This window comes from Phaethon lepturus, unplaced genomic scaffold, assembly GCF_000687285.1.
Source record: "Phaethon lepturus isolate BGI_N335 unplaced genomic scaffold, ASM68728v1 scaffold52699, whole genome shotgun sequence".
Lineage (NCBI taxonomy): Eukaryota > Metazoa > Chordata > Aves > Phaethontiformes > Phaethontidae > Phaethon > Phaethon lepturus.
Window position 1 is genome coordinate 20,897 of NW_010563884.1, and position 11,246 is coordinate 32,142.

Below are 11,246 nucleotides of genomic sequence, written 5' to 3' on the forward strand. Positions count from 1 at the left end.
CCTAAAGATGAAAGCTGGCTTCCTAACTTTGCATTTACAGGGTAAACAATTTAAGTTAAGATTTTTAATTAATATTAATTTAAACCATCTGTCCACCATCTGCTTATTTCTGATGCAAAATATGAGTTTCTTTGTGATCTTTAATCAGACACTTAGCAAACGCACATCAATACTTATCTTTTTTAAGTCAGAAAATAATTTTTAGCAAATGAGTTTTCAGACAAGCAAACTATTTTAGCAATAATTTTAAATCAAAACTCACTCAACACCAGCACCTATTTTGGAAAAAAAAAATCTCAGAGAAACAGAATACCAAAGGTCCCTATTTTTATTATTCTCATCAGGTTCCTGGTAGCAAAAAGTAAGTATGTACCAAAACATAATTGATTTTGTAGAATCAGTTGAGGCTTCAGACCACTTCACTGCAAGTCAACAATATATATAAACTCATAAAGCAAAACACTTTCGTTAGCACATTTAGAAAAGGCCTACATAGTCAGAAAAATGGAACCCCTCTATAACAAAGGCAGCTTGTTTACATACCTCACCGAGAAGCTAATTTTAGATCTCTTAATTAGAAAAAGACTAAAATCTAGAGCTCATTAACTGCAGTTAGAAAGTTGTTGCTGTGCAAGTGGGTATGGAGCCTTTAGCAATTACAGTCATAGTTGCACACAGACGCATTACGCGGCTAGACCGCTTACCCCAGCCTCTTCCATACAGGAACAGATTGCTAATTACAAAACCCTGCCCCAACACCTCCTCTACCCCGAGCAGCGAACATCCGAACTGGAACAAACTTTCTCACCTCAAGTTAGGATTTTAAATTTTGTAAGTGTCAATATGGTTCTTAATTTTGCTTTTTATTGTTGTCCCTGATGGGGACCGTTGTCCCTGATGAGGTCTCTTCCCACTGATTGTCCCTGGTGGTGTAAGAGACCAATAAATGCAAATCTTTCCTAAAGTTACCAGTTATTATTTGGTATTTTAAAATGCAGCTTCCTCCCTCCCCTCCCATACCTTTCCATTGCCGTGAATGCCAAAAACCACCTCTTAAAAGTAGCCTTTTCTGAAACTGAACCAAAATCTCGATGCTCAGGAGTTTCCATCAGATTACTGGTAAAAGTAAATGCCACAGAAGCCAAAAGTGGAAGCACATCACACGCTCCATCAGGAAACCTTACATATTGAAGGTCTTTATAGAGAAACCACCAGGGACCAAGCATTTCTTTGTTAAGATTGTAAAAAAATCCTTCAACGCAAAAAACTAAGTAGACATGTCCATACAGAAACATCACACTCCAAATCCCAATAGTTTAAGTCACTGAGCTATTTTATTTAGTACCATAGAAACAAGTCAAAATAAGAGATGTATACTTGTTTCTGTTTTTTTTTTTAAATATGGCTACAGAGAATTAATTCTTTCCCATCCAGTCCCTCAGTCTGTATTACACCCATGCTGCAAATAGCCCGTTTATCTCCTTTTAGTTTATACAGTCTACTAGAAATAGAAGATTGATGTGGAAAATATGAAAATTGTCAACTTTGGTAAATCTGAGCACAGAAGCCAGTATTTGTATGATAGTTAAGAAATTACTCTAATAATGCACTCTGGAGCTTTTTAATGCTAATGATGAAAGACAAGCATTTCAGATGGCATCTAATGATGGATGTTATTTCAGTAAATGCTTGCAGCAGGCTTCAGCTTGGTAAGGAGTTAATGTAAATTACCTTTTGCCTTGCCTAAGAGAGAAAAATGTGATATGTTACTGTAGGTGTATTGTGATTTAAAAGAAAAGAATGACTTAGCAGTATTCTAAAAGGCAAATGTCCTTAGTAAAGAAAACAAAGATTATTTTATTAAAAGTTAGTCTCAGAGAGTGTTGTAAGGTTTGGTATCATTCCTAATAACTTGTCAAGAAAAGGAGACAAAGTTTAATCCCGAGAAACAATGGCAAAACTGTTTCAAGCTCTTTAAGTTCTCATCTAGCCGTCTGCCTACGCTGCTGACCCTTAACAAGCAGAGAAGTTGGCTTGGGAAGTACTATCATCTCAATACGACAGACTACCTCTCACCGCTCTTTCCCCTCCTTACTCTTTTCTATTTTTTTTTTCTTTGAAGACTATCGCATTTATGTAATCGTCCTCTTATTAGGGAGATTCTGCTGAACTGCTGACAATGATGTACAGTGGTGCTTCGCCGGCGTGACGTTTGGGGAAAACGATTCTGCTGCACCACCACACAAAACCAATTAGAGAACTATTTTCTGCGACAGGTCAGGAATTTACATTGTTTCTCATAGAAAGATGTGCTTTTTAATTTCTTTATTAAGATGACATCCATGTCCCTTGCGACTTTTAGGGATGACAATCATTTGCTCATCACATGGGAAAGTACAATCAGCGAAATCGCATTACCGGTACGGGGCAACGCCGGAAACTCCAAGCATCGTTCCGCATTTTCCAAATGAACTAGTTTGAGAACCAATAATTAGAACAATATATATTGATAGGATTTTTTGACAGGACCTTTAGACACCCACCAGGGGGGTAAAGTAATGATAGTCCATATACAACAACAAACATCTACTGCGTTATGTTTGCTGAACATATAAACATCATCTCTGTCAAATCAGTAAGACATATAGAAATCCGGTACATCTTCGGATCAGGACATGATAGGAGGTACTAACTAGCTTCGGCTTCTTTCCTGACTTGTGGATGACAAACTGTTTCTCCTTAGTGAACTCCTGATGGTCGGTATTTTTATACCGACAAAAGAGAACTTAAAATGGTATCTCTGTTATGACAAATTCTCAAATCAAAGATTTCCCTGCATAAGGATGAAATGGTATCCAGGACGCACTCCATTTATCTCAGTCTCTATCAAGGAAGGCTTCCTCAAAACACCTGAACACAGGGAGATGAGTTGAAACAGAATTTTGTTTAGCATGCAAATAGAAATTTGTGAAACTAAATTACACTCATAGACTGTTTAAACACACAAATCTCTAAACATAGTCTTGCATAAAATAATAAAGAGGTGACGCAGATATAAATATTTGATTGAAATACATAAAGGATTCTGAAGTATGACTATATCTGGTTTTATGAATGTACTAAGGTAGTCTTTGAATTATAACTCTGTATTCATAAGAAGCCATGACTGTATACAGTGTGAATGTTACATTAACAATAAAAAAGACCGTATTTCAACAAAAGTTGGTCTTGTACTGGGTCAAACTCCCTTTCAAGATGGAAAAAAATCTGAGCACACCAGTTTGAAAAGAAACCCCCCCTGGATGAATTAAAAAATTACACATTTAACAGCAGTAAAAATGTTCTTCCAAAGGGGAAAAAAAGAACAAATTTGGTAAGAGGAAGAAAAATTTTATTAATTAAAGATACAGCTTGCAATTTAATGAATTGACTTTTGAAGAAAAGAATATTTTTATTGCAAAATATTACTTTATATGGAAATATAAAGCTAATGCTACTGCCATGAAATTAAAAAGCAAACTTTATACTTTACATGTATACTATACATTTTTATTTGAAACTCCCTGAAAATACAGTAATAGCTAAAACTGAGACAGACTTAACTCTGAAATTGATCACTTGAACAAGGATATCAGCATGTAAAGATCCGTTGCATCCAGCTACACTAGTAAGAGTTTGCCTTTTTCTGAACAGAGGAAAATACTGGATTTTAAACTGATGTCAGTAAAAAGTACATCTGTGTGCGTATTTATGTATATGTAAATGTGTATATTTAAGATTCATTCAAGATTCCAGTTTCATTCTATGTTTTTCTTCTACAGCTAAGTGTCTACGTGAAATCACTCATATGTTTACATTAGAGCTAACGTAGTAATGCAGCTATAAATACAGAAAGCAGCAAGGTTATATCATACTTTATTATATTGTGATTTTCAGCAAGCATGATCAGAGTAAGAGGCTGGCAACGGGAAGTTTCTGTGTTCCAGTCCCGATTGTATCACTGAGTCAATGTGTCATTCATTCCCTTGTGTTCCTGTCAACCAGTTGTAAGATGTGTGAGAACATATTCTGCCCTTTTTTTCTTAAGTGTTTTCTAAATTTAATCTGGTATTTTTCTGTGCAGTGTCAAGATGATGTTAGTTCTCCCTTCTTTAGGAAAAAAAAACAATACACAATTAAATCTGCTGGCAAAACCTAAGTTCATACATTACATGCCTACAAATTCTATCAATATGCATATATACCTATATCTGTATATAAATCTACATGCTCATAATTATATCCTATGGATAATTATTAGGCATAGAATACACATGAATTTAAGAAATGTTTATTGGCCTATGCTACACAAAAATATTTTTGGTTAAGGAAGATTCTAAACTAAACATTTGAATTAGTATTTAACTTCTCTGATGGAAAAAATCAAGAGAAATACTAAAATATTTCTCACCAGCAATATGTACAGTGAAAATATCTCCAAGTTTCTTTTGCTGATCCAGTAAAAATTTGAAAGCATCTTTTCTAAAAATCAAAGCCTTCCCAAGGTAAGGAATCCATCCATTTATTAGTGGGGGCTCTCCAGTCTTCCTGTTAAAAACAGAAATAAAAAATCAGGAATTAACGTCGGCATGAGAGCAACTCATCTTTATATCTATTTATATATTACACTTAGATCCACCATCTACATATATAATTCTTGCAATGTGTAATATGTTGTACAGAAAGTTCTTCAGATATGATGGCAGGTTAAATCTAATCACACCTCTGAGCACAGAAGGCTCTGTGTGGTGATAGGAAAAGTAAGTGAGAGATATTGAGATGCATTTAACTACAGGTCGTCCAGTTATTACCATCAAGTTACCAACACAGAAAAATGACATTCAGTAGAAAATCTCCCAGCAAAGTGTCCTTTTATTTTCAATATTTCCTGTGTCAGAGGAACATGTATTGGAAGGCAATTATGACAGATTTAGGTAAATAGGACGCCAACATACCACACGAAACAACTAGCCTTAGAGAGAACGCTTTAAGAATTTCAGTTTACCAGCACGCAGACCAGCTACCATGCTAACTAAGTACCTTTAATAAATAGGGTAATAATAGAGGCCAAACATTTACCATAATAAATCTTAGTCTCCATATATTTATAGACTCCTAAGCTAGAAATGTGTATACACAGTTTAAAGATTAAATTCTAGAGAACGATATTTGCATCCCAGACTAAAAAAGCAGCCACGGTGTGTTAGTTATATTTATAGAATAGTATAAAATACCTTCTAAGATTCTAACAAGTTACATTTTTCTTTAAAAAGAAAAAAAGATTCCCACACTATTCCTGACTGCAAGTAAATGTCTTTCCTTCATGCTGGTCTTCAGTTGCTTGAATCTGATTTACAACAAAGAAACATAAAGCGTGCTTGCCCTGGAAAAGATTAAAACAAATATTCACGAACAACTCTGCTGCTACATCCCATCTGTGAAGGTGACTTATACTACATGCAGAACAACTCGTTCTGATTAAACACAAGATATTTACTAGCTTGGATCTAATCAAAGATCAAGGGATCACAAGCTTTACTACTATCATACACAGCATGGATTTTTATGTAGCTGGATTAACCCTATCATAGTCACATTCTCCCTTGAACTGCTTTAACAGGAATGAAAAAAAAAAAGGTCAACATGATATGCTGCATTCAAAATTATTATTTTCGTAATTAAAACTTTCTGAGCAGGAAATTACAGGGGATTTGATCTCTCACTTTAAAGAGTTGCTATAAATTTAATTTACAGATTAACAGATGTGGCCAAACCAAACTGCATCTCTCGGTCTCTTTCTGTTTAACTGACTACTAATTCTGAATGTTAGTTTTCAAGAACATCCTTTTGCCCTCTGGAGAACCAGTAAAACTTCTGGTCCAAACACGACAATCTCACAGCCAACACATTCGTCCTGGCTTTTTCATTTCTTTGGGTTTTGTGGCTTTGGGGTTTTGCTTCTTTGTTTTGTGTTTTTTCTTTTTTTTACTGTGGAGAGGGTGGAGCACCTCTTTTTTCAATACCTCCCATAAACCACTGCATCATCCATCCTCTAGCACTCAAATAACAACGCTATTTACTCAAGTGGTCCAGAAAACTTTGTAACGGTTAATTCTGTATTAAGTGAATGAAAGAAAAGAACTAATCTGAGATTACACGAGAGGGATCACCAGCCCTGGAAGCATAACAGCCCACTCGATACCCTCAATTATCCTCTCCAAGCCCATAAAGAATCTGGATGATTTACCCATTTCCCCCCCGCCCCAGACTATTAAGTCCCGAGAGCGGCCGCTTTTCACTTCCCGGGCTGGACACTACATCCCGTAAGTAGCATCCTGACAAATATTTAGATAGGCTTTTTGTCATCTTCTAATTGAACGCATCTAATTTCACCCTCCACGTTCTGTCATTCGGTCAGAAGCTGTATTCTTCAGAAGCTCTCCGCCGGGTGAAAGGGAGGCAGCTCAGAAATCCAGGGGAAAATTAACTTAATGCTCCGAGTCTGCGGGATCACATCAGGGAGACATTTTGCCATCGCAAAGACGTGAGGGTCATCGTTCGCTTCAGACATGTTTAGCTCAGCAGCAATAAGCTTAACACTGTTAAACACCGTGTCAAGGCTACGCGGCTTTCAGAGGAAAATATAACACCAGTTCAACCTAGGACCCACAGCAGACTGATAACAGAAATGTGTCTTCATTTCTAGCTTTCCCTCTCTTTGGAAGGCGGAGGTCACCTCCATGACTTATCGACGTCTGCCAACACACAGCAAAAAGAGCGCAGCGTATATTTTAGTGCCTCCCAAAATACAATGCTTCGCTGCACAAACTTTTAAGCAGCGCAGTGCAGCTGACCCCGGCTTCCTGATGGACTCTCGCCTGCGTCCCGGGGACCTCCAGAAGTTCCTGCTGCCCTCAGATGCTACACTGGATCATTAACAAAGCCCACAGAAACTTTTACCGGTTAATTAATTTGTTTGCAGGCTTTAAGTCCGGACTCACACTTCCCAGCCATTGTAAAATTTGGTAATTAGATAAAATATTACAAATGTTAACGTTACAGTTTTCTCAGGTTATATATTGTATCAAATGTAAAATACAGTTAAGAAACATAAAAAAGGCAATATGTAGTGTTTTGATGGCAATTTATGACTGTAACTTTTTTCACCGAAGCATTCAGAACATCTTACCAGATTACGTTTTATTCAGACCTGGTTTAACTGCTTAAATTCTCATTCACTTAACACACCTCGTAATATTCCCAGGCCTTTTTGCTCCACGTTCCTATGTTTGTTACAGATTGGGCCGGTTTCGCTTACATCCAGGAGCATCTTTAAGTATCTGAGAAGTCTCTTTGAAGTCGGTAAGACTTAACAGACAAATTTCTCACATATGTGAGTGAATTTTACAAATAAAGCATCAGCAACATGTCCAATGCAATCTGTAAGTAGACAGATCAGTTATAAAGTGGAGGGAAAGCAACGCAGTTGTATCATCCATCATTGTTAAACTGATAATTTCAAACGGCATTATGCAAAAATCAGCTGGCTACAAATACAGTCTGTAAACAGAATGAACAGATTTTGATAACTGCAATTTTTCTTTGTTTTCACAGAGAAAAGATAGTTCCTTGTTAGCAAGTAATAAAGTTGAAATGTTTATTTGATCAAAGAAGGAAAGATTTGGAGTTTGTTTACAGTTTCCTTAAGGGAGATTTTTCAGCTCATCCAAAACACAGAAGTCACTGACTTGGGTGTGATTATTTAGCTACTGAGGTAAGGCAGTATTAAAATATCGTGGATATTGTAACTATGTCTCACTTATGCTAAGCACCAGTGATGCAATGAAGCAGGAGAAAAATCAGCTGCAACACAAATTACGTGAAAGGGTAAAAAATAGTATTTTTAAAATTTGACGTGTCTAAACGTTTAGCGAAAGGGAATTACCTGGGAAACCTAAATAAGGTGATTTGTTAAGCTCTCTGAACATTAACATTTATTTTTAATTGTAAAGAAAATACCCTAAAGATTCACAAACAAATAGACTTTGCCAACATTATCTCTCATAGAAATATTGTTGCTTTATCAAAGCAGGCAAGACTATTCTTTTGCTGGTTACACCACTTCAACTCCTCCAGTGTACGGCACAGGATCAGTGTAAATGAGAGGAGAATCCTTCTCATTTCGCTGGTTATTTGTATTCCCAGGGAGCAGATGCCTTCCAAATTATGCAGAAATCCACAGTGCATCTAGTACTATAGCAGATGAACAGGTTAATTTTTCTCTTTGCACATAATAAATCATAAGTGCTTTAACACCCATAGTCGCATTTCATGAACATAAACCTTCTGTTTAATAATGTCTGTTTACAACTAGAATCAGACATACAGTAATCTCTTGCCTGGGATAAACATTAATCCAGATCTGTCTAGAAAAATTATACAATTCATTACCATAAGTAATCTCTATTGTGCCCTGTGCTTAACCTTCATCTTTTTTCCTGTCCTATAATCTTGCAAATCCACCGGTGGTGTATGATTGGCATCTGGTGTTCACGCAGCCTTCACCGCACACAGCCCAGCCGAAGAAGCCCTACATGAAAACGTCACTCTGCAGGTACCGCCGGTTCAGCTGACCACTTCGCAACAGCTTTCACCAAAGGGTGAATAAAACAGCAAAGCCGGGGAGAAAAAAGGTCTAACGGTATCATTTGCCACCGAGGGGTCATTTTCACTTTCCAAACCGTCGTCACCATCCACAAAAATTAAAGGTATCGGTCTGATTTTCCCAGAGCATCTCTGGTGAAACCGTCACATACCACGTCCAAGCTGGAACACAGCGTGCCGGGGGACTTTAAGGAATGGAAATGGATGGGTACAGAAGTAGAAAAAAAGCTATTATGAACATGTCAAGGCAGTCTGAGATTATTCACAGGCTCGATCACAATATTTAAGCAACAAGACATGACAGACAGTGTCTTTCCAGGGGCTTATGAACAATCTAACTGTGAGGAAAAGAATGAGGCCAAAGGCTTCAACCCCAAGAAAGGTAATCCCCAGAAATGTGGTGTCTGGCATGTCTTCTTGTATTATAAAAGACAGAACACAGGAATCTTAGGACAGGAGAAAGCCAGTAAGTCTACCTTCCTGTTTTTTAATTTAGTAGTTACAGTTTGCCCCCAGACCTGCTCATAGCATTAGGTGTTATGTACCTCTGAGGACAGAAAAAAAAATACTATCTTCCAAATATTTGTCCACAACACAATTTTTTGATACGTATAAAATTATGCATGCCTTAAATACCCCATCTAGATTATTTGCCTCAGTGGCCTCCTGGAACCCTAACTTTTCCCTGCAGAACAAGCCAGATGAGAGGTTTAGCAATGTACAGTCTGCTACCGTTGAATTTTCAGCTTAAACACTTCCTATGGAGGTAAGGACCAGATGCTGCTCCTATTTGATCGCTATTTGGAAACTCATGTGGAGTAAATGGATGCATCAGGCCAAGTCTTGACAGAGAGATATAGATATGGATTGACTCAGCAAAGAAGAAGAAACAAGAGTCCTGGGATGGAAAAAAACTCATGCTGCCGCCTATACTTTTCTCTAAATAAAGTGATTTCATGCTGCAGTATTGATTGCCTCCTCTTTTGCATTAGGATAAAGACCACTCAGAAAAGAAAAGGAAAAAGACTCAGGAAAAAGTAGCAAATACACTTTTGAGCATACCAAGGAGAGAAGAGTTTATCTGCACTCCCAAAAAGAGCAGTACAGCAGACAGGCTCTAGTGGTGATGTAAGACAAACTGGGAGAAATGCTGACAAAAACAAACCAACCAACCAACTGGTGAATTTTTATAGTGATCTTTTTTTTTTCCCCCACACAAAAATGCAAACCTCCTATGTCAAGAACTTCTGGGATTTTAATAAACACACATCTTTTTTCTGTAAAAGCATACAAGCTTTTTGTTGCTAAGAACTCTAACTTATGTTGTAATACATTAATCACAGAAGTCTCTTCTTTTTTTCCCCTCTTCTAATAATTTAATTTGGGTCATCCCCAAATATAAAAAAAAACCCCAAACCAGTACTCAACAACTCATTTAGTAGTTCTGAAATACCACTCTCTAGGAAATCTTCCTTTGCCATTTTTTAGGCTACATTGTCTCAACAACTGTAGGTTCACACTGTGCATATCACCTCTTCACACTTCAAAGCTGAGTGTTGAAGGACACAGTCATAAATTCAACAACTGCTTGTACTGACTGGTTGGGATATTGCCTAAAAAGCAAAAAGGTGGGTAAACACTATTGTGGGAAAGTCATCTGAGCAGTTTAACAATGGAAACCCACTGAAAAAGTCCTTTTGGCTCAGGTTTTATCAGAGGCTGAAAATTCCTGGAAGGATCCTACACAAAATGTAACGTAAGGTTTCATAACAGCCAGGATAGGAGTCATGGCGAAGACAAGACCTGTCCAATACGACAATAATTCAGCAATATTAAAAGTTAACATATAGTCACTGTTTATGGCCCCATCCTTGAAATCCTACTTTGTTTCTGGTCTGGATGAGGTCAGTAAGAGCAGACAGGACTACTCAACACTTTCCATGACCAAGCCCAAGGTTATTTTATTACCTCTTACATTTGAGATCACTTGCACAGCCCATGGCTTTTCTTTCCTTAATTCAGCTTTAATCAAAGAAAAATAGGCTAGGAAGGGATGAGGAGAGGTTATGTATTCCATGCCTCATATCCCAGGCAGGGGCTGTGCACCGGTATCTTCCGTCATATTTGTCTATGCTGTTCTTGAGTATACTCAGTAATGGAGTCTCTACAGTCTCCCTAAACAATCTGTCATTATCAGAAAGCTTCTTCTCAAACCTAACCTTTACCTTCATGTTGTACCTCGAGACCACTACTTCTTATTCTGCCTGTGACAGATAGGAGAATAAATGATTCCCTTGACTTCTGCACAACCATTTAATGTATTTAAACTTACCATGTTCTCCCTTAGTCTTCTTTAGGTTAAATCACCTCCATTTCTTCCAGTATTTCCTCATAACCATTTTCTAGACCTCTACAAACTTGTGTCACTCCCCTCTTGCTTTTCTAATGTCAGCCCGCACCTTTCTCCATGACAGTGTCCTGCACTGAGCCCAGCAGAGCAATTACCTCTTCTGCCTCGAGGGCAACACCCAGCTTTGCCTCCC

At 37.5% G+C, this 11,246-nt stretch overlaps 1 protein-coding gene across 1 annotated transcript in view; it reads right to left on the minus strand.

Annotated features, from left to right (window-relative positions):
- The window catches only part of LOC104626684 (25-hydroxycholesterol 7-alpha-hydroxylase), a 19,268-nt gene extending 14,682 nt beyond the window's left edge, over positions 1-4,586 (minus strand). Inside the window, exon 1 of the mRNA XM_010294667.1 lies at positions 4,451-4,586. The gene's annotated coding sequence lies outside the window, so the exon portion shown is untranslated. The remainder of the gene's footprint in view (positions 1-4,450) is intronic.
- Between the last annotated feature and the right edge of the window lie 6,660 nt (positions 4,587-11,246).